Genomic DNA, 23,843 nt, shown 5'->3' with positions numbered 1-23,843 from the left:
TTTCTTTTTAACTGAGCGAGAAGCAAGTAGAAACGGAAGTTTGCAGTCAGACGCAGTTACATTAGATTACTTGTTCTCGTTACGAAATTGACTTGACTTTTGCAATTGTTTAGAACGAAGCAAGTAATAGTTTTTGGGGTTAATTAAGTGTTTTCGTTATTATTTATTTTTTTGACAATTATATTATATTCTAAATCGGTTCCAAAATGATTCTGCGATACTTGTATCGATTTTACGGTAATTGGAATTTCACCCTTTAAACAACATATCTTTTCTTATTTATTTTTAATCATACGAACTATGGTGTATTTTAACTTCACATTCGAAAGTTACATTTTACAAAATATAGTCCGTGTCGATACTTTTCTTCGTTGCTGTATAACGCGTCCATCATTGAACAAACCTAAGTATAGAAAACCTCGACAACGTCGTATCGTAATTCGCGTCGTCTACGTAATAAACCAACGGTAATTAACTCGATTACCGTGGAAAGTAAAAATAAGCCTGGTTAGGGGTTGCGAGGATGCAGCTGTGTAATTATCGGCGATAAATGGCCTGGTATACGGAAAGTACGTGAAAGGAGAGGACTGCTCCTCCCGTTGCTTCTATCGTCGCAATTTGTCGTCGAGTGAATATCGACAGATTAAAAAAAAAGGGCTTTCGCCGTGCACCACCCCTCTCCTTTTTTTTCGTTCCGTGAAACCGTTCCAATTGAACGTTTCTCTCGTTGCTCGGGGCTACACGAGACCCCTCGCCGTTTCTGTTATACGAGCAATTCTTGGGAAACATATTGTTTCACTCAGGGGCTGGGATCGGGGGAGCACGAAGGGGATTCGGTTTATTTTTCAAGCGGCAAAGTCGTTTTAATGAACTGCTCGCGCTTTTATAGTCTGTGGCCAGGTAAGGGTGAGGGTAGATTGGAGTTGATTGGGATACTGCATTTGTGAAGCAAACGTATATATCTTTTCAAAAGTTTTCGGATACTTATTAAACTTGATGCAAATTTATATTTTTGCAAATCGGAAACTATTAGAAAAATGGAATTTAAATGATAAACTTGTTTCAGCCTTTGGGTAAAGGATTGAAAGTCATAGCGACGTAAGTCAATCCATTGTAAGTTTTGCTACTAAAATAGCGTTCTGCGTTTATTATAGTAAAAGCGTTGATTATAGATCTTTAAGTAATGGAAATTTGTCGTAACAGTGACTTAAGCTAGAGAATAGATTAGGGCAAATTAATTGTTTGTTGAGTGAGAATAAGGTAATTGAAGGGTGTCGAAATACGCGATCGTAAATTCGAGTTCTCAAAATCTTAATGAAAGTATTCAACAAACGAAACAATATCTAAATTTTTAATTAATTAAAAAAAGCACAGGTCTGGCGTTATTAAAGGGGAACGAGGAGACTGTTATTTTTTCCCAGTTACTTATTAGCGTGCTCGCGTATAGAAGCATTGGTAGATTTATTCGTATCAAAATCGCGCAAATTAAATGCGAAATATGGCAAAGAAGCCCGGGATTATTCATTAAATATAACAGGAATGACGCGCGTATGTTTCGTTCGTCGTCGAGTGGATTCGAAAAAGGAAAACATCGAAATGCTGGTAAATTACGCGCGACGTAAAAACAATCAAATCCTCTCGACGAATGCTAACGAGATCTTGAAAGTTTCATAAGAACACATTCATTAGGCGTACACATCATCGTGTACCGTTTGTTTAACCCATTTGGCAAAGAGCAGCGATTTTCAGCTCAGGCAACGTTGTAAAATTCTCTTCTTCCTCTATTGTGTCCATCTCTTTACAACTGTTAACAGTATTATATACACGTATACAGTAACTGACAAAAGTATTCGAAACTATAGAAAAATTGTATGTACACATTGTACACGTGTTTCATATTAAATATTTTGAAATTTCATTAACACTGTACAGGGACACGATTGTTACGATTATGCTGATAAAGTTTGGAACGATCTGAAAATGTATACAGAAGCTGCAGTATATTTGGTGTACGTTTATTATCATTTTAGTATAAATTTGTATACTTAGCGTAGAAAACTTTTATGTTTACACTGTACGTGTTATATAAATCAATTAGAAATTTCAAAATGTCTCGTATCACTCGTAAACACTCATAATATATTTGTAAAACATTCTACAAGTATTTAAATACTTTCACGAGCAACTGTACGAACGTATGTACGTACGTTTGCCTCTAACTTATTTCTGCATGTTATCCCTGCGAGTTCTTTTTCTCTTCATTCTCCTTTTTATCAGAAAGCTTATTCGTTTTCCTCTCAACTGGCAGCTTTTGTTTGTTTGCCGCTTAATGAACGCGAAATTGCTGTGCAAAACAAAAGCCGTTCCATCCCCTCTCGCCCTCTTTTCGTCTGGCATTCGTCATTTATTTATTCGTCACTCATTGTTCGGAAAGAGGCGAGGCAACGAATAAAGTAGAAGCCAATCCCTCGGTATATTGTTCCGTCCTCTCGCGTTCTTCACTCTTAAAGCTTGTAATTATTACTGAAAAATAAATACTTCTTCATCCTCGTTTAACATTGAACGTGTAATTACGACTATAAAATAAAGAACCGTCTTCATTCTACTTGCTTTCCAAACTATATACGTCATTATCTTTTGAAGTTCGCCCCCTGATTGTCTATCTCTTTTCGCCCGTTAATTCTTTTCTCTCATTTTTTTTTTTTTTTTTTTTTTTTATCATCTAGTCCCTTTTCCACAAAAATAGGAACCTTATATTTTTCTGCACCTATATTTCTGTATTTTCCAACTGTTTTTCGAATTATTCCTTTGGTAGTCGTAGATTTAGAGAAAAATCTATGCTTTACGATCTTCCTCCAAAGTTGAATTTTTACTTTCTACTTTCTCATTTTTGCATATATTTTGCTGGATGGCTTAGCTCCGTGTTATATTTGCTGTGTAATTTTTTTCACAACATATAATGTGGAAATAGTTTCCTCCGTCATCGCTCATATGTTTTCTTTTCATATTGTTTTGTACGCTGTTTATTTAAAAAAATCTGTGTTTCGCATTTCTATTTTCTCCTCAACTCGATCTTAACCTTCCAGCCTTCTATTTTTATTTCTCGCCCACTTTTAACCTTCCACTGGTGCGATGTAAACGATGACTAAACGATATATCAATCCGTCGAGTGAGAATTCATGCAATTTTCGTAAATACTCGCATCTCGCTTAAGTTTTCGTTATCTCTTCGCTCTACTTTACAATCCTTATCTTCCTCATCCCGCCACTCTGCAACCCTCTCGCTTTACACCCCCGTTAACAGCTTCTGTCGGAATCTTTTTCTCCGCTCCATCATCCCTCGCTGACAAACCTTCTGCATCTCTGTGCCACTCGAAATTGCAAGCTCAACATCTGCGCCAAATATTCTATCGCAAAGACACCTTCCTCATCCCACGCAAAGCACGAATCTACTGTTTATCAACGATTCAGAGAAACAAAGGTCCTCCATCTGCGCGTATATCTGACTGAGGTAACGATCCATCTCGTACCATATCTATTCACGACCCCGACGTAGGCCAATTGTTTCGACTTTCGCGGAAATTACACGGCTCGGGGAACAACGGTGCCATCGGATGCCGCGAGACCAGTCAGAAATTGGGACACGCGGAGTGGAAATAGGGTAGATAGGGAAGGAAGGGGAAACGTTGGAGCCTGGAAATCTGGAAAACGGGCCACCAGGGAGAGATCGCCGATCATATCCTCGCCCCGCTAATTTGCATTCGATCATTCGCTGTAATCAAATCGATTCGATCGCTACGAGCAGCAGCTTCTATCGGGCCAACCTGTCGCTACGCACACGCTGCTCCATTATTTCTGATGATCATGTATCATGGAGAGCGTTGGATGCGAATGGGGAACCAGCTTTCGCGAAACGTCATTTCATCGAAATCGTTTTGTATTGTACAAATCCTGTGTTTTAACGTTGCCAGGGTAGAGATGAAATTAATATCCGTGGGATGTATGTACCACATATGTAGAATGAAGTGGAATGGAAGTTGGTTAACCATTGCGTTTGTTATAATTTGCGGCGAAAGATATACCGAGTGACAATTTTTATAAGAACGGAGAAGAATAACAATTAGCTTTGTACGTTTAATCATTTTTACCAGTTATTGCTAACAAAATGTTTAATTCTGACTAGTTATCATAATTCTTAATTTAATATAATAGTATCATGCGATTACTCGTCACGATCCTTTCTCTTCTTTTTTTATAGTGAGCAGTGATATTCGTATTCATTGCATTACGAATAATTTTACTTCTATCTTGTTTCCGTAATATTCGTTATTTGTACTTTGAAGCGCTGAAAACATATAGAACTGCTCGCACATTTCTATGCCGAGCAATAATTAAATTGAATTAAATCAATCGTTTCTCCAATTTACATGCTCGTCGCTGTACGTGTTGTGAATATTTTCAGAACTTTCGCTTATAATGCCTTTTGATCGTGATGAGAGGAATTGACTGTAACAGAGCAGCATAAGACGTAGGGGAAATGTTTGATTTAGCGAAGAGCTGTGCGTCTGCCTGTATACTGACTAATACTACTTGCTAGGATTTACTTAAGCATCGGTTGCTGTGTCGGTGAATCGTTTTGTGGCTCTTGCTTGTTCAGCTTTTAGAAAATTATACTAAACAAATGGCAATTAGATAAGCGATGTTGGATTAACATTTCGTACAAATTTGTTTGTTGCAAATGACGTATAAATATTTCGTTCAGTTTGCAGACGTCTCTTTTTCCGTTTCGAAAATTCGCAACTCAACTCAAAGATTTTATTAACGCTCTTTGCAAAGCAAGGTATAGATATGGTTTAATTAACAATAAACACGAGATATTTATAAACAAAGATTCTACGTGTATGGTCCAAAAAATTATTCGATACACCTTGCAACAAAAAATAAAAAATACTATGAAAATTCTAATGAATATCAAACAAGAAACATTCTTTTATTAAAAATTTTACGAATTGTAGATAATACAATACCGAATGTTAGCCTCCTCTTCGTTAATTCTCTTTAGTATACAAATAGCAGAAGTATTTGTTCGAAAACTTCATTATTCGATAGCAATTGTTTGAAATAATATAATAGAGGCGAAATGAAATTAAAGAGATTCATTTAACAAGTATATTCCTTGTACCTGCAATAATTTCCAAGTATCGAAATGATTATGCACGATAGTGTACATCGTGACCTAAATCGGGCCTGGGAATTAGGTAATGGAACATCCCGCGCGGCCATGCATAAATCAATCAGACGACCAGTTTTGGTCCGCCTTCGTAAATTACTTTCGTATTAGAGCGCATATTGTGCGGCCTGGTGGTAGACTTATCGATAAAGTCAATTTCGACGGGACGTCGATCGTGAAAGTTCGTAATTTCTCGGCCGTAGTGTACGGCTAGAGTTTAGAGAATAATGTTCGTGAAAAGGGATATCGATATAAGGAGGTTGATAGCACGAGGCTATCGAACGGTACCAACGACGTGTTGTTGCATTATTATATTTCATATATATTTATGTTCTGGATTTATCGGATACACAGGTTCGCGAAAGTATCGCAACACTTGTAGATACGTTTTACGAATATATTATGTGCGTTATACGAATCTTGAATCATCTTGAAATTTCATTTTCTCACGGTCACGAGACTCGCTATATCGGCCAAATATTAGTTTTATGTAACGCATACGGCATAGATATAAACGTAGTTTAACGTACGTACGCGTAGAAATATTTGCTGGATCAGCTTTTTGAAAATTCAAGCGCTGAACGTTTATTCGAGTCTTGATCAAAGTTAATATTATAAAATATTAATAAATTGTTTTGGCCTCGTATAATTTCGGATATTTTTTCTGTTTTAAGAATATTTCAAATAGCGTATATTCCGTGTAATTTTCCAGTTATCAGACGTTTAAAAAATGTTTCACGATGTTTAAAGGAAAAGAAGATAAAAGCTGATCCTCGTGGATAACTTGGAGCAGGCGCGTCGATGAATAATCGAACGAACGCCGAATGACGTCAGTTCCAAGATTAAGAACTCTCGTCCAGGGGAAAGAGGATGGAAAGACGTGTACGTCGAGAATAGCTATTGGGAGAAATAGATTTCCGGTTGATGTGTTGCAGAAACCTAATGGTAGGTTAGTATCACAGAAAATGGACACGGTCCATTTTCGTAGCGCAAGAGCCACTGGTGGAAGATTAATGGCGCTTTGATATCATAGAAAATGGATATGGACGAGTTGTAAAATTAATCTTCCCGAGTAACTATAAAGAACGAAATAAATGTTAAAAGCCAACGTCTGGTAAGGAGGAACAATGATAGTTTGTCGTCGTAGAGTACGCGTTTAGAATATGTAGGATATTGGACGTATAAAAAATATATACATTCGTTTCCCACAGAATTTCCTTTAAATATCTACTTTGAAAATTCGTGTTAAACATTTGCTGATAAGTATATATTAAATATATGGTAATCTTCTCAATGAAATCTCGTTATATTTATATGAAAATCACGAACGATTGATCGGGAAGTTACATCATCTAGAAGAACAGCAGCGAGAAATTAAAAAAGTCGCTCAATTGGAATATGCAAAATATAGCTACCGTTCCAATTTAAATAACGAATCGAGGAAAAATAATTTTCAAGTAGAAGATAGAACGATATTTAACTTAAAAAATTAAATATTAACAACCATTTCGAGTACGTCAACAAGATCCGATTCTCCGGACTTAAGTAACTAGTCGGTTAGTTGAACTGGAATCCAGAGATAAATAGAACCGTATGTTTTGCCGATTACAAGAAATCTGAAGATTTCTTGACTCTTCGAGAGACGAGAAGTTCGTTACCTAATCCGGCTTCGTATAAAAGACAAATATTAGGAGAAATCTTGGCTGGGAATGTAACGGATCGGTTGTTCGCTATACGTTTCAAAAATAAGAGGAAAAAAAAGGAGGAAAAATAGTATCATAAATCTAAAAAGGAAAGCGAGGGAAGAACGTCACCGTGTATCTAACGTCGTGACGTCTTTTCTTTCTCGAAATTTTCTGCTGGAAGAAATTGACGATACGAAGGTTGTGCTTGGATGAATCTAGGACATTTCGTGAACCACGTTCGATCCTTAAGCGATAATAAGAAAGACGTATTCGTTGAATCACGGTCCGTCTGTCTCCACCTATATGAACTTTACGAGCTACTATTACTTGCTATGACCCGGCTCGCTTTTATATCCGAACGTGCGGCAAACATTCGGCCAATGTTTCTTATTTTCCTTCGTTTTAGAATTCATCTTCGTTCCCATTCTTCTTGTCTTAATTGTCATTTTTTCTTTTTCGATATTTATTTCCTTGGATATGTTTTTTCTGTTTTCTATTCGTTGTTTCCTTTCTTCTTTCTCCAATAGAAATTTCTTCGATATTTTCTATTTTTTAATTCTATTTCTAACATCTAAATACTTTTCGTTTCTTATATCTTTTCTTCGTCGCGTTCTCCAATTTTCATTCTTTCTTTTCAACACTTTCGCTTCTTCTTACGTTTAGTTCTTTCTTCGATTTTATTATTTTGTCTTGGTTGTTCTTTCACGGTTTAATCCGTTTTAATATGTTCCGCTTCAGACATGCTTTTTCGTCATGTTTCATTTACCTGACTCCGATGTTTTTACAATTTTAGTATTTCTCTTCCCCTTCGTCATTTTTTATTATTTCGCTATTTCACTTTCTCTCCGGAAATACCGTTTTTCGTTATTTCGCTTGCTCTCTTTTCCGACTTGCTCGCGGATTCCTACTCTTCTCCCATCCACCTTCTCTATTTTTCACTATCGCTATGTTTCATTCTTCCGTTTTCTTTTTTTCCCGTCGTTATTTTACGCTTCCCTCCCTTCTATCTTCTTTTTACCTTTTAATATTCAATTAACATTCCCACACTATCCTATTCTACCTCTCTGTCTTCGTTTCCTTTCATTATCTTATTTCTTCCTTTTTCCCCTTCCCCTGTATTCTCCATTCTTCTTAATTTTGTAATTCGCCGTATTTATCTTTGCCTTTTTCCACTCGTCTTTGTTCCGAATTTTCAGTTCTCCGTTCAATATTCTTCTTTCTTACAATTAGTTTTTTTTAAATGTCCACTTCTTCCGTTTCGATCTTCCTCTTTCCTGCAATTAGCTTTTTTCTTAATTTCCACCTTTTCTGTTCCAATCTCCTCTCCCGCGCTTTTTCCTCGTCTATTTCTTTCTGCTTAAAAATTCTTTTACGCTGCTTCAATCATTTTCAAACTTCCAATTCCTACCTTTTCTATTATCTTTCCGTGTTTCATTTCTCTCCTATCTCCATTCTCCCCTCCCCTATTTCAATATCTGCTTTCTTTGCACCTAATCTTTTTCTTGTTCCCTTTCTCATTTCCAATCCCCGACATCGTCACTTTCTTTTCAACAATTTTTTTCCGCTACTTCGCCACATCCTATTTTCCATTTTCCCCATATCTCTTCTTTTTCCTGAAGAAACGCCAAAAAACCAACCAGTTTACCCATGCTATCGCAAATTGTTCCAGTCGAAGTTTCCTCTTCTTTCAAAGAAAAGGAAAAAGAAGGAGGACAAAAACCGATGGTATCTCACGGACACGGACGCGAGCCGAATTTAAGATCCGAAAGGTATTTCATTACGTTTTCGTTGGTACGTTGATCGATCGTCGAAGTCGTCCTTTTGCCAGGCCGCTTATTGAATTCGGATTGCAGATGTAAGTAGACGAAGCTACGGAGGCTGGTTAAGGTTGAAATGGAAACTCGCGATGTCTGTCTGATCGTCGAAATGAGAAAAAGTGATATTGTTTTTGGGCAGACGCGAAATTATTAGAGGCAATGATAGATTATGAATTGATTGACCGACGAATCGTCGATGAAATTGATTCTGTTGATTAAATTATATCGTGTTTTGAGTATTGTCTTCGTATGGTAAATCGAGAGATAGGTCGAATTATTTGGATTATAATTTGAAAATATACAGTCGTGATGAGTATGATTTTGATATTATAAGAAATTCTAGTAAGAAATATAAGTTTTGTATAATATTTTAATCTTCCTCTTTCTTTGCAAAGTCTTCTTAATAATAATAGAGGTGTTAAAGGAATTATAGATTTCGTAGTTGAATTCAGGATGCGAAAATATTTCTAAAATGACAATCATATAGGAAGATGAGTAGGCACGTTGCTTGGCGTGTCTGACTATACACGACCCACTTCCCCTTACAAAAGATTATTCGTACGAAGGTACATTCGCATTGGGAAAAATTAATATTTTACGAATGCATCTAACAATTCCGTAAAATTAATGAAATATCTGCACCATTATAAATGTTATTACAAATAATCAAAATAGTTTACTCATCGATTAAGATACTGTGTTTTACCTGTCGTTGCAAGAACGATTACATCTACCAAATAAAAGAAATTTGTCAGAGATAAAGAAATACGAAATGATACGGTTTCTCACGATAAAAAATGGCACATAACCAATTTAATCCTACAGTATCTCGCACCTTTAATAACTATATTGCTACAACAGAATCGAGGGGAAGATAAAAAAAATCGCTATTCACGTCAGTTAAAACGAAAAGGGGAAAAAATCCAAACCAATTGTATGGAATTTACATAACACTCTCACCACCCACAAAAAGGATCACTCAAATATTTCGTATTTCGCGTTTTATCTCCCAGTGAAAAAGTTCATCCTCGGAAGAAAAACAATCGAATGATTTAAAAAAAAAAAAAAAAAAAAAAAAAAAAAGGAAAAATTGTGGTATGGAAAATTGTAGCGTTTCTCGTTGCGCAATCGTTGCATCGGGTCGTTGCCAAAAGGTATGATGTGCAAAGTTGGCGTGGCATAGCGGCGATTGCCAAATCCTATAAATGAATCAACAAGTTGCGAATTCGATAGAAATTCGAGCGTCGAAATCGTGCAATCAGCAATACGCTACGAACCAGATAAAAATAAACGATCCCCGGGTCTGGATCGAGCGATCGATAAGGAATTTAAATTCAACTGGGCTACCGGAGGCTGAACCCCAACGTTTTTTCGAAAGCTTCCTCTCGCTCATGCTGCTGCGCCTATTCGCTCACCATCTGCTACGTTTAATTACTGGAATGTCCCATTCTACTTGACCATCCGATATATATATATATTTCCATCTTTTTCCCCGCTTTCCCCTCTTCTTTTGTTCGTCGATAATGGAAAATGTTACTTACTGTCTCTAGAATTATATCGTTTCTCTTACACCAAATACGTAAGAGAGTGGGAACTTTTAATTTTTCAGTTTCGATAAGGAGAACATCCCTTTTTTTGTTCCTGTTGGTCCATTCAAAATGGAATTTGTATTTCAGTGTACGGGAGAAATTATTTTTAAATAGTTATTGGTAAGAGAGATACACTTTTCGGCTTGTTTGAAAATTTGAGAAAATTTGAGGTGAATTTTCCCGAAGCACATGCATTGTGTTTAATTAATTATTAATTTATAGACACGCACGCGTAACATCAAACGTCAACTGTAATAGAATTTTGATTATTCGATGCAATTATGACACACCCTGTTTGGATAATTAGGTATCTTTGCCCTGGTGCGAAAGAAGATAATCGATTTGTTAATGTATTCAACACGAACAAACGCTATAAATAAAAACATAACAATTCCTCCCAGTTTCCTTACCACTCCCAAATTTTCCATTAAACCGTGATCCAATAATCGATCGTTCGGTTAAATGGCATTCTGACAATAGAGACGCTAATGTATGTAAATTAAAACAATGAATATTGCATGACAAATTTAGTATAACAACGATGATACTCTAAGCTTAGGTTCTATCTCAATTTCCTATGCAACTTCAACCAACTAGCAAATAAGCTGTTTAACGTTCAACATAATATTATTTGAGGATTTAGCAGAATTAAACTATATAATCTTTGGAACTTATAAAAAATAAAATGCGAAGAGAATTAAAAAGGAGATTACCGAGATAAATTCCCGAAACGTTGATAAATATTTCAAAAAAAGGACAGAATTTATTGACCGCGATTTCAATCCATTAACGTGCTAATAATTTCTACTTGCAACATCCCCTCATTATTTCAAAGGACTTAAAAAGTAATCATACATTCTGTTTTATCCGTTTTTTTTTCTTTTTATTCTGATCAAAGTCACGTAATCATGCTAATTATTCAGCGTATCGAAGGACAACTGAACAAAGAGAATATTAACGCTTTTGTAGTAGCAATTTACTGGTTGCCGCAGGCATTTGTCATGAGTACGAATATATGGAGTACGAAATTCATATTGAAATATATTTATGACAACGAACGTTTCATATGAAATTAAAAAGGAGAACGGTCATCTGGCGCGAGACAAACGTTCGAATAGGATATTTTAGTTCGTTTGCAGATTCGAGATTTAAACGATCACAATCAAAATATAAAATAAATATGATAACACAAACATCATAAGAATCGACTAAACTGGCAAAATAATACCGTAGTTATTTCTAATTAAAGCGTAGCTTTCAAGTGTTTTTTTTCAAACTAAATTACGTATTAATAAGAGTTTTCTTCTACAATTGTTCTATAACGTTCTATTTTACAATATAGAGTATACATATATTGTTACTTGCAAGATAGATTTTTCTCTTCACAAACTCTTTCTTACTCAAATACGTAATAAAAGTACGATTTGATAGGAAAATTGTCAATAGTTATAATATTAAAATAATTTCAACGACTAAGTAAATAATTATTTTATTATTATACGCGGAAAAGAACGTGTTGCGATTTTAAGTATTTTACAAGCGTAATTATCATTAGCAGTGTTTTCATGTAATAACGCAATTTGTCTGTAAAACTTAATTTTATACGTTAAAAAGAGAAAATGTGTTAAATAAAGGACAACTAAAGCAGAAAAAAAACGGAGCAGATCTCGCCAAGAAAATTAACATATCCGCAATTCGGGACGACAAACGCGAGGCCACACGCGACGCGATAAATACGAGCGAGACGAATTAAAATTCGCGACGACCAGGCGTCACGACGCGTGCTTCCACCTTCTTTTTTCCAATTTTTTCCATTCTTTCTTTTCGTTATGTTGATTTTTTTCTTTTTCGCCTGTCTTTTCGCTCTATGGAAACGCGGTCGCACGTGCGCACAGGTGAGAATATTCATAACGAGTCTGAAAGAACGTATGGCATTAATGGGCGGGACGGAGGGATTTAAACGTTTCCGGCGCGAGGGAAAATTGCGATTCCGCGGAAATTACGAGGTCTGAGCCCCGTGCCCGAGCTTGATCGTTCGAGCTCGCGTGAAAGACGAACACACGCGGGATAGCATGAAAATCCGGCTGAACCTCGCGAAATTCGCGATTCTACGGGATGAAGGAGTGAAAATTGGAAGGGTGACTGCGCCAACTTTTAGCGTGCAGAAAAAGTGGAGATTTTTTAATGTGATAACTGAAATAAAAAAGTCGTTTGGATCGTGCTATCTCTTAAATGTAATATAATTTGCTGATGCTTCTGTATAATATTTCTTTTCGATTATTCAATATTGTATCGTTTATATTAAACGTTACATACTTTAAATAATTGTCAATGAATCATCGTTTGTATATAGCGTATTAACATCTTTATTCGCATATTTCCTTTTTAATTTATATTCAAAGTTGAATATTTCTGACGTTGACATATATATAATATATTTACTCCTACATTTTTATTATCTACCAACGTGTCACTCGCAATAGAAACTGGATATTTTCCATTATTTATTTTGATTATATATTGTGTTTTAATCGTTCAATATCGTCTTCATTAAAATTGAACCGATTGTATCCACAATGGCGTAAAGCTTCCTTTCATTCAGCACTGTATTTACAAACAGATCTAGCGACAATCGAACACTCTCAAATTGCAATTTTACCAGGAAGCAGCGAATCGGAAAGAGGTCGGGCGATGCATCGGATATGTGTTGGCGTTGGTACGCAGGTGGGTGAGCGGAAGAAGGGGTAACCGAGAACGCGTAGGCTGAGAACCCGGGCTGGAGACGATATTTCATCAGGTGGACCAGTGGTCGAATGGTTTTATTAAAAAGCGCGAGTCGTAGTTGTAAAAAACGCGGTGGATTTATGCCCGAGAAAATCGGCGAAATTCGCGATCGTTCTCGCTGTTCCACAGTGCTGGAACTCTGCCTCTTTTTCATCCATCCATCGCGATTTCTTGCCAGTGAAGCTGGACCAAACGACCGCTCCTCCTTCTTCTTCTACCTTGTCTTTTCTCGTTTCCAACTGGAAATTTTTCCATTTTGCTATGCATATTTATACATATGCGTACGTGTACTGGGAACGACGTATTTTCAAGGATCGTTGAGGCCAATTAGGATCATTAAGGGCTGAGAGGTAACATTTTATACGTTAATGTTGCGTAAATGTAGCGTTACAGAACGGAAGGTAATGAAAATTTGAATATTTAAGAGTTTGGAAATTTGTGTATTCAGCAGCTTGAAGATTTCAGGATCAGATTATTTGAATATTTCAAGATTTTAATATTTGAACACCCGAATGTTCAATATGCTGTATATCCAGAGATTTAATAATTTAGAAATTAGACAGCCTCGAAATTCGTAGATTCGACAATTTTAAGATAAAATTCACATATTGTTAAAAATCGTAAATAAAGTATTTTTTACGTTGCTTTGCAGTTGTAATTAGTTTTGCGTTGTTATTGCATAATAATACGAATCGACCAAGGAATAACATAAATCGACCGAATAAAAAAATTGAAAATTACACTTTGCATTAAAATGCTGTGCGTTTGTTAGGCCCTGTGTTGCTTTCGTATGATTTACGACAGGGAGTTGGCAAAGTTTGATCCATAAACTATGCGTTTTTGATTCGCTGGAATTCGTGTTATACATAAAGTCACACATGTGCAACCCCAGTTTATAGTTCGTGTTACGTATTACTGTAATATTGTAATACATAAAGTATTTATATTTCCTCTTTGTCGATATTACTACCGAAATTATTGTAAATTAATTATCTGCAATATAGTTTGCATAAACAGATTCTATTGTATCTGCAAACATATACATACATTGTTATTAATTTATTACCAATTCTGTAACGATTGTCTGATGAATAATTAATATGTACAATTGTGTTGCGTTACATAATAATAACAATAACCTAAACTAAAAAATACTGTAATATTATTCGTAATATCTCATCATTCGCAACCTGAAAACCTGCTCCTCTAACAAAAAAGCTTCGTTAAATCATGCTCGTTAATCCCTTAAGATCTCAACATAAAATTTCACTTCCATAATATTACAAAAAAAAGGATAAAAAAGCAGAACAATATTATAAACATTCCACTCGTAAAATATCACGTAAATTACAAAAATATTATTTTCTTCAAACAAATAGTATCGCACAATTTTGTAAATACTTCTGTAACGGAATAAAACATTTTTTAGAACACGACAGCACAGAAGGATGTTGAAACATAGAATTACATTGCAAGTGAAATTTTATATCCCGTTTATAAAACGATATTTATTTTATTTATTCGAATTTAAATGCATGATAATCCGCGTTATCGCGTTACTCTACTCGTTGTTGAAAGAAAAATTCCAGAAATGATCATGATTCTCACGATATACGGAAACTTCTTACTCTTAACATGAGACTAGAAAAACCAAAAGCAGAAGAACGAAACGCAAATTTCTCACGAAAGTAATTCGCATTGTAAGAACTCGATATATTTGTCGGTCCATAAATCAAATGCTCGCCTAAACTATCTTCTGGGCGCACATATATTTCCCGAAAATTCAGAGAGGGAATAAATCACTGTAGAAATGCCCGTCCCTTCCATCAAGAACAAAACGTTGGAACGATCATTGACGCGATCGAATCCATCTGTATCTTGGTGACGGGCATCTAGGCGCGAAAAAGCGCGCGATCGTCCGGAGAAACGGCTGGTTTCCGGTGAATGGAGCACAGGTCAACGATGATCCACGGTTAGTAGCGCGTTAAAAAGTAATAGAACATCATGTCACATATTTCCACGGCGGTAAAGGTGGTAGCGGGAAAACGGGGCTGGCGACCACCTCTGTCAATAACTCATCCTTTCAATTTTCCGCGTTATCCGGTTAACGCCGCTCATCCGGCCCGTCTCGTGTTTCGCTCGAGTGTGTTGCCACAGTCGAGCAAACCCGTCCAATAATTGTCGTTGCCCGATCGACCATCATTGCTAAGGTGATTCTAATTTTCAATGGATTTTCTGTTTCCTTTGGAAGGTTTTACGAAAGTTTGATTAAATTGAAAGATTTTCAGAATTTCGCGTTATTCGAGGTTCGCCCGGAAAACATGTCAGGGTAGTTTTGTTTTTTCAATTATTTATCGTTTTGCCATTAGTATCGAAAAGGGTTATGGATTGATTGATGGTAGAATTTCAAGTTTTTGAAGGATTTGTGTGCCATTTTCAAGATTGAATTTTCAAGCTGATATAAATAGGATAGACTGTAGCTGTTGTTTAAATAATAAACTTGTTACTTACAGTTCTTATGCTATTTCGTTTTTCACGTACGTTTGTAAGAGACTTCTACTAGTTTTCAATACCTGAAACGAAGAAGACACAAGTTGATCTTTGTAAATCTATCGTGTTTGTTTTGATTATTAAGACTATCTTGACAAAGATTGAATTAATTTCACTTCTAAACGACGAATTAATATTACACGAGTAAAGAGTTCTCAAAACCTGCAACTATTTTTTTTTTTTTTTTCTCTCTTTTGAAACAGTAACCGATAAAAGGAATTTCCCACGAGCATCACAGATGATACTGACGAAACCAATACTGTAAACTTAGTACGAAGGGAGCAGTGCATCTCTGCCAAGAAGGATCCACCACAAAAGTCACAGAAGATACACGGGAAACCAATAAAGCAAACTCAGTGTAAACGAAAGTGTGTACCTTTGCCAAAAAGAATTTGCCACGGAAATCGTGGAAAATACCAACGAGACCGATAAAATATACGAAATATGATTAAAAGGACGTATCGTTGGCTGAATTAATAAAATTAGGAGAAAGAAAATGAAGTAGTCGTGGTGCAAATGGAAGCCACAGAAATTATGCGATATTTCGAGGAGACAAATAGAGTAATTTCGCTATAAAGAAACGGGGGATTACTACGAAAAATAGTCGCGACATTAGCAAAACGAATAAAGCACATAAAGCGCATAAAGCGCAACAGAACTGGCGTATTAACGTTGACAAGAACTTGCTATAACGTGGATCAACTTTTAATAACGTGGATTTTACCTTAATAAAATCAAAGTATCGGCGGAACGAAGCAAATCCAGTGTAACCGAAACGTCGTATTTTTGCAAAAAATAATTTAACTAAATTCGCGTAATAAGGGATCGTCGAGCAATTTCAATTGGACGAAATCGTAGAAACGAGAGGACACTAATTGGCATTTCCGCTGCGCACGTGAATTCGATCGGTTAATTAATTAAGAGTACCAGTGCTGCTGATTCGAGCATGCGCGTGTATTCAATAAATAGAACATAAGCTTCAACCTCTCTCCGTATGCAATTTAGATCATCCTGTCATTAATTTTTCAACTCCTTCCCAAAGGAAAGACTAAAATTGACATATTCTATTCGTGCATGTATCAAGATGTATTTACAAATTACACAATGAGTTTATCCAACTTAGAAAAGTAATCATGCGAATTTACAAATTCGTAAGTTTTATAAGTTTACATGTAAAATCAGAATTCCGGGATTTTTACATTCTCCCAACTTTCTGCTTTCCTATATTTTTTATTTCTTTTTTTTTTCTTTCCTATATCAACCAAACGAATTTTCTTGCTCCACCATGAAATATTAACAACGCAAACAAACAACACGTATCATCAGATCGTTGTTTCGCGATAAAAGGGCGTAAATATTTTCATACATGTTTTCCACTCTAAAATCTACTTTGTTTTTCGTTCTCCTTTGTTGTCTGGTTTAATTTCCAAGAATCTGTTAAAAAAAGAGAAAAGGATGGAACAGACGTACGATCGCGATTCTCATATCTTTTAAAATTACCTTTTGCAGTTATATCGGCGCAATTTTATAAATAATTTTCTGTTAATTTTCATGCTGCTTTCATTTTTTATCCACTTGTCGTCGTTCTTTTATTTTTCAATATGTAAAACGCTGTTCACGCGAATTACTAAACGAAGCAAAATTGATTTGCGACAACACGATTTTTTCCCATCGATCGCAGCGATCCGGATGACGGTAATTTGCAACGACGGAATTAAGCTACTTTACAATTTTATCTGCTACCGGCTGACACCGTTAATTTATATCCACCTCCTCCCGACTTTATCAATAATATCGTGCCGCCAACATTTATTCACCGATTAATCCGATTATGTTATAAATATTAAACGACCAATGAGCGTCGATCGCTTTAATCGTGAATCCTCGCGACTCTCGACATCTCATAAATTACCGGAAGTCGATCGGTTGATCACGCTGCCTGAATCGGAAGATACGTTCTTTGCTGATACGCTTCCTTCGCATTATCGTTCGATGCGATCAATTTTAAAGTTGCACCGGCGCGAGCGAGTTATTTTTTCAATTTTATAATAATACATTTTTATTCTTTGCAGTAACGATTCTTTACCAAACATTTTTCACTTATAATACTCTGTTTATAACATATTATTCATAGATTAATTAACCTAGTCATTAACGTATAATATCTTTTTGGTAATAATTTATGTAATATAATACACGTTACTTTATGTAGAAAAAGCCAGGATTGTATCGAAGGATGCAAATTCGCTAGAATAATCATCGTCAGCCACCAACGAATCGTTGGCAACGTTTCACTGTAATGTACCTATAACAAACACAGGTTGCTCAAACGCGAAGGGATTATCAAATATCACTGGATTGCACATTAATGAGCCGGCCATTTGTCGTTGCTAATTTTCTGTAATTAAATAACGGACAATACGCGGGCTGGTAACAATAGAAAATCGCATTTAGGCAAAGCGTATCGCGCACAATGTCGGTACTCCGACAGTTCGATGGATTTTCCCTCGATTATGCTTGCAAAATGTCAGCCAACGATCCTCCTCTGTGATGCGATGTCGCCGTTATCCGCGTGAATCACGTTGGTTCGGCGTGATCCAATTTATCGGGGATTGTAACGTGTGTTTTATATTATAAAAAAGATTTGGAACGATGTTTGTTGTAACACGCACAGCGATAATAATAACAATAGTAAATTACATATTCGTTTGTCTCCTGCCTCCCCTTCTTTTTCCACTGAAATTTTGTCTCTCTCTACCTCAAAAAGACAAAGAGACAAAGAATTTACGAAGAATTTTCAATAAACTTTGAATAACGTCAAACGGAATAAATTCCAAAAAGAAATCGGTAAAATCTCGGTGAAAAAACTCGTTGAAAATTTCCAAAGAGGATCGATAGTACGACATTTAAAAATCAATTTATTCTACGATGTATTCGCCATAAATCCAGAAGATCGTTCAAGCGCAACCGCTGCTCTGTTCCAAACGAAGAAAGTTGGAAAAAAAAATCGGAAGCTTCCCTAAAATCTTTAAACGTAAGTTATGAAAGGACACCGCGGGGTTATCGTACGCGCATCTTACGAACGAGACCGAGTAAAAACAAAGTTCGTTGTTCATTCGTAGTTTCGAGTCTCATTCGGTATTTACGCGATCCCTGGTCGGGTTGTATTTTTCCCTGGGCGCTGAGACGCCAAGTAATTCAAGGGAACGCGGCTAGCCCACCACTCTGGGGCAGCTTTACTTCTCTGCTACGAATTCCTCCCCAGAGAACTTGGTCGCCCGTGTGCACGCTTCTTTCTGGCCCTTTGTTTTCTTCCCCTCGAGTTCCCTTTGCTTGCAAAACTCATCGCGAATTTCCAAGGATGAGGCTTAAGAGGGTTGTCTACGCGAGAAGAAGATCGATGGAACATGTACGTTTTTCTCTCTTCGCTTCTTTCCTCTTTCTTCCTTTCTCCCCCTTTTGCTCGTTTAATTTTCCTCTTTGCCATTCTACACACTCTACCGTTGATTTAGGTTTCGACAATAATTCGGTGCATATTAATTTTTACGCGTAATCTTTCACAAGTATGGCAGAATCCCATTGCGTATGGAATTTTTCTACGGACAACGCGAATTATGCTATACATTAAGCGAAGCAATTTCATCGGCTAATTACTCCCAAACGCGCCATAAAACAACCCATATAATTACCGTTATTTACCGCCCAACTTACCACTCTGCTCGCATCCATTCAATTTGCCGCAAATTCCAAAAATGTAAAGATCAATTTTACGACCGATTTAATCGAAGCAAAGGGAACCGTCTACTCGATAAATTTAAGAGCAATATTCAATATCCAGGAAGATGGTGGCAATGGAGTGTTTCCTTCATTATTCCAGTCGCCATAACGACGCCACTTCGAGCGACGTTTCTGGATCGCGCAACTTGGGTCACGGGCGTCGATAACCGGGTGTAACGAGCCATCAGGATCCACGGTTTATTTCTGTCGATTTAGTTTTCCCAAGCAACAAATTGCAATATTCGCCTATTATTTTCTGTCTTCCGGCAATATCAAATCGGTCTACGTCTAAGATTTTGAAGCATTTTTTGGAGGTTGTATTGGGTTGGCGACTAAATAACTGCGGATTTTGCCATTAGGTGGTAATAACAATCATTTAGTTGCCAATCCAATATTTGTTGAAAAGCATTGCAGAAAATTTACGCGCCATCGCCGTCTCGTAGCATCGTTCGGCGCCTATTCTGGTCTTCAATTTCTAGTTAAAGTTAGAAAAAGCATACACTGAGAATCGCAAACGTCTTTTATTTTGTCTACAATCTTTATAATAATATTAAATGATATTCCTGTCATACGAACTATCATTGTATAATACTTTATATTATCTTATTCTGTTTTGCCATATAGTACGTAATCATAATAGTAATTGTAGTATTAATAAATGTTCTCTTTAGTATCTGCGGGAATTATTCTCCAATCTATAGAGAAGAAACTCTGCATTTCTAAAATCGAATTTGACGTTCGAGTTGTCGTAGAAATTTCAATTTTAACAGCTTAATTTATATCGGATGGTGTTGTTGTTCGATTCGCTGTTCTTCTTATTTCTACAAATTTGATATTTTATTTGCTTTCCTGGTTTTAGAGTACGTAGAGAAAGCAGTGATAAATCTTGGACAAAAGTTGGAATTAGAGCAACTCGGATATTATTTAGAGTTTCCGCAGAGCCGGATTAGGTTTTACTTGGGTGTGTGTAACTTGTACTGGATTAGGGTGGGTTAGATCTGGATCAGGTGTAGATTAGAACTCACCTAAGTTAGATCTCAGGTAAGATTTCACGTGGATTAGTTCAGGCTAGATTTTAGTCGGACCTCGCATTCGATTCGACTGACGTTAAGTTAGTACGTACCTTCATAATATGTTCGTTTGGATTTCCATTAAATCTCTCAAAGCAGATATCTAATTTCAATAAAAATCTTAACTACGCTAACATTAAGCTTTCCTGTGTAGGTTTTGTGCAAATTTTGTTTGCTGAAGGAAACGAGATCGTAGTTGATTCGCATATCGATTAAATTTTAATCATAACTTTTATCATTTTACAGTACAATGTGCTAAGCAAATAAAACAATACTTTCTAAACGAATTCGTATTCAACGTTCGCATGACATTATACAGCGCTATCTATTTGTCAGGTTTGAATTGCTGCTAAATTAAATTTCACCTACGATTAATAAACGACAATGAAAAATAATATCAAACACTTCACAAATAAGAAATCCTTAAACAAGATCCAGCTTCAAAAATTATCAAAGAAATAATCAATCGCGTAACGATTAAACTCCGCTGGAAATTCAATTAAAACGAAAGATAACCCGTTTCCAAATTATTAACAAAAAGATTATTCATATTTATTTATACGCAGATGTTCGTACATTCATGTGAAATTGCACGCTCGTGGAATGCACAGGATACAAAGAAATGTTTAAAATACACAAAGTATGACATTCACTGTGATATTTATTGGATAAAACTATCCAAGCTGCATTTCTTTACTTGCATTCATAAAAGTATAAATTTACATAGAAATCTGGAGCCAAACTATAAATTTTCCAACTTCTGTAACAAAATATTAGACTTTCAAACATTCCAGATTACTTATGAATCGTTGGAAAACGGATCATCATAGGGAATAACGATTCCCTGGACAGATCATAATGCGGCATTCGGTGAGATATAGCGGTATGTCTGTTTGAAAATTCGCGACATTACGAGAGGCGTGAATGGGCCACGGTTAACGAGCAGAAAATTGCGAGAAAACATGATATTTGCCAAAAGGAAAGTGCTACGATCCAGACGGTGAACCAATATCGTGAATTTCTAAAAACTGGAACACGGTGTCTGCAAGTTGGGTACGCGAGACTCGCCTGTAATACGCGGCCGTTGAAAATTTTTCGTTGGAAAAATGAGAACTATCCGGAAACTGTGCTTAACAAAAATTTCTTTCCTCGTTTTACGTTTCTTCCAGCAAAATTCGCGTCTGACGTGACTCTTTTCCTTAAAATTCTCTCGGTAGGAATGGCTATAATACTTAGGCATGCGATTTCGTAAGCAGGTCCCTCGTAAAATTTCTTCGAATTTCGAGAAAATACTTTGAACTTAGCACTGGAAGTACCACAATTTTATTTTTTCGGTGTTCCTCTTATATTTTAAAAAATGTGGAATCACAGAATCCTTGTTGTAAATGTAAATAAAATATAAAACATATTCATCTGTGAAATTGTAAACTAAATTGGTACTCCGTCTATGTAACAGAAATTTACAATAGAATCTACAACTTGACGCTTGCCAATCCATCGATATTATCGCTGGAATTATCGTGCAAGAGACTGACAGGCTCGAATATATTAAACACCCTTAATTTTGAAACTTCCCTCGCCTAATTGCAACAAATTTTCCATCCCTTCGTAATTCGATTCTCGTCAAACGCGAATCATACGTTCTTTACACATTGATTTGTGCAACATTTGCAGCAGCTGTTTTCTACTCGGCGGCACAGTAAAATTCCGCGAAAGCTGGTCGCGAAGGGGCGGGAAAATTCAAATTGCCCTTGGGCCTGGAACCACGCGTGTGCAGCGTCCAATTTCGTTCAACCGGCTTTATTTATTCCGTATACATAATTCAATGGCTCGCCAGCGGCTGAAAAGGTTGGAAGACCCGTAGAAAAATTCTCGCGAAGCCTGGATACACTCGAGAACCGATGAAGAAGAGACGAGGAAGTTTCGTTTCTTCTCTTAACGCCTGACAACGCCACGAGGAGCGACGAGAAAAGTTGGACACGAGCGAGATGTAAAATTTAATTTCCACCTAAGAGGGCGCCCGGTTAAAGCGAGGGGAAAAGGTAAAGAGGCGAGAGAACGCCCGGGGGTGGCTTTTGTTTCGCGTCGGATAAATGTGTTCTAGCTGCTGAGACTCGAGACCATTCTCTTTTTTTTTTTTCTCCTCCGAAGAGGGTTCGATTGTTCAAGATGAAATTGGACGATGGATTTTAAATTAGTTTTGCCAACGAAGGGTTATAGTTGCGTCGTGTTTCTCGTAATAGATTGTCTAGCAGATTTATTTTTAGGTAAGAAAAGCAACACGACGAAAAGTGAATAATAACGAAGGAAGAGTACATTTAAATTTCGTTGATATTTCCAACTGAATTATAGAATTTCAAAAAAGGACAGATAATTTAGAGGTATATATTGCTCGTGATATTGAAAAAATATATTATACATAGCTACGTAATAAATTATTCGTATCCTAAAGTGAACTCCATTTAAGTAAAATTTTTCCATGTTCATTTTGTGAATTAAATAAATACCATCGAAATATCTCCCGTGAATATTTATCTATAAAAAATACTATCTATATTTGTCCCTCTTATCTTGCACAAACAAATAATTCAAACGATAACACGTAAAATTACCCCTAAATAAGATCGCCTGAACATAATACACACCTTCATCCCTCCCGATTTGCCGCAAATCTTCCAATTATAGAAAAACCATAGACGGAAACAACCCATCGATCGCACCCCTAACCGATCGTGCTACTCCCCTATGTCAATTTATTTCCGAACAATTTGTGCCGGAAAACAGTTTGATTGCCGAATCCCTCTAATTGCCGCAACAGTAGGGGTGATGAGATTAATAAAACAGTTGCTCCGGTTCCGCTGATTTTCCAATATTTTGCACGATGCGATGCTAGGAACGCAATTTTTCCGGTTGATTAAAAAAGCGTAGCCGGAAGTCTTGATCGTTCGATTGCATGGCGAAATCGACGCTCCGTTCCAACGACGAACGATTCGTTCAAGTAATAAACGATTTATTGCCGGCCAATTATCATAATTGATTTAGAGGCGAATCGACGAACGGGGGAGAGAAACAGAGGGGAATTTTGGCATCGTCCTGGCTCCTCGTTAATGCGTCGTTAATGTAAAAGCTAAATCACTCCCGTGGGACATCGGCTGCTTATTAAGGGACTCGTTTATTATCGATGGAAAAGGATTTTCTAACGGGACGGTATTAGGCTTGATAAAATGCTGTCCCTTTTTCTACTCTGTACGCGTACTTGGATTTTTCGGACCTCTTTTACCTAATTTTTATTTCAATACGATTCGTCTTACTGGCTATATATATCGATCGTTGAAAAATTAG

The 23,843-nt window shown here is 36.5% G+C and overlaps 1 protein-coding gene across 5 annotated transcripts in view; it reads right to left on the bottom strand.

The window, feature by feature from the left end:
• Window positions 1-23,843, bottom strand: part of LOC126916922 (protein rhomboid-like) — a 173,126-nt gene that overhangs the window by 72,677 nt on the left and 76,606 nt on the right. Inside the window, exon 3 of one of the 5 annotated variants that reach the window (XM_050723236.1) lies at window positions 15,616-15,677. The exons of the other annotated variants lie outside the window; for them this stretch is intronic. The gene's annotated coding sequence lies outside the window, so the exon portion shown is untranslated. The remainder of the gene's footprint in view (window positions 1-15,615; window positions 15,678-23,843) is intronic. 5 annotated transcript variants of the gene reach the window in all.

Source organism: Bombus affinis, chromosome 5, assembly GCF_024516045.1.
Source record: "Bombus affinis isolate iyBomAffi1 chromosome 5, iyBomAffi1.2, whole genome shotgun sequence".
Lineage (NCBI taxonomy): Eukaryota > Metazoa > Arthropoda > Insecta > Hymenoptera > Apidae > Bombus > Bombus affinis.
The sequence above is the reverse complement of the archived record's forward strand: the minus strand, read 5'-3'. Positions and strand labels throughout refer to the sequence as shown.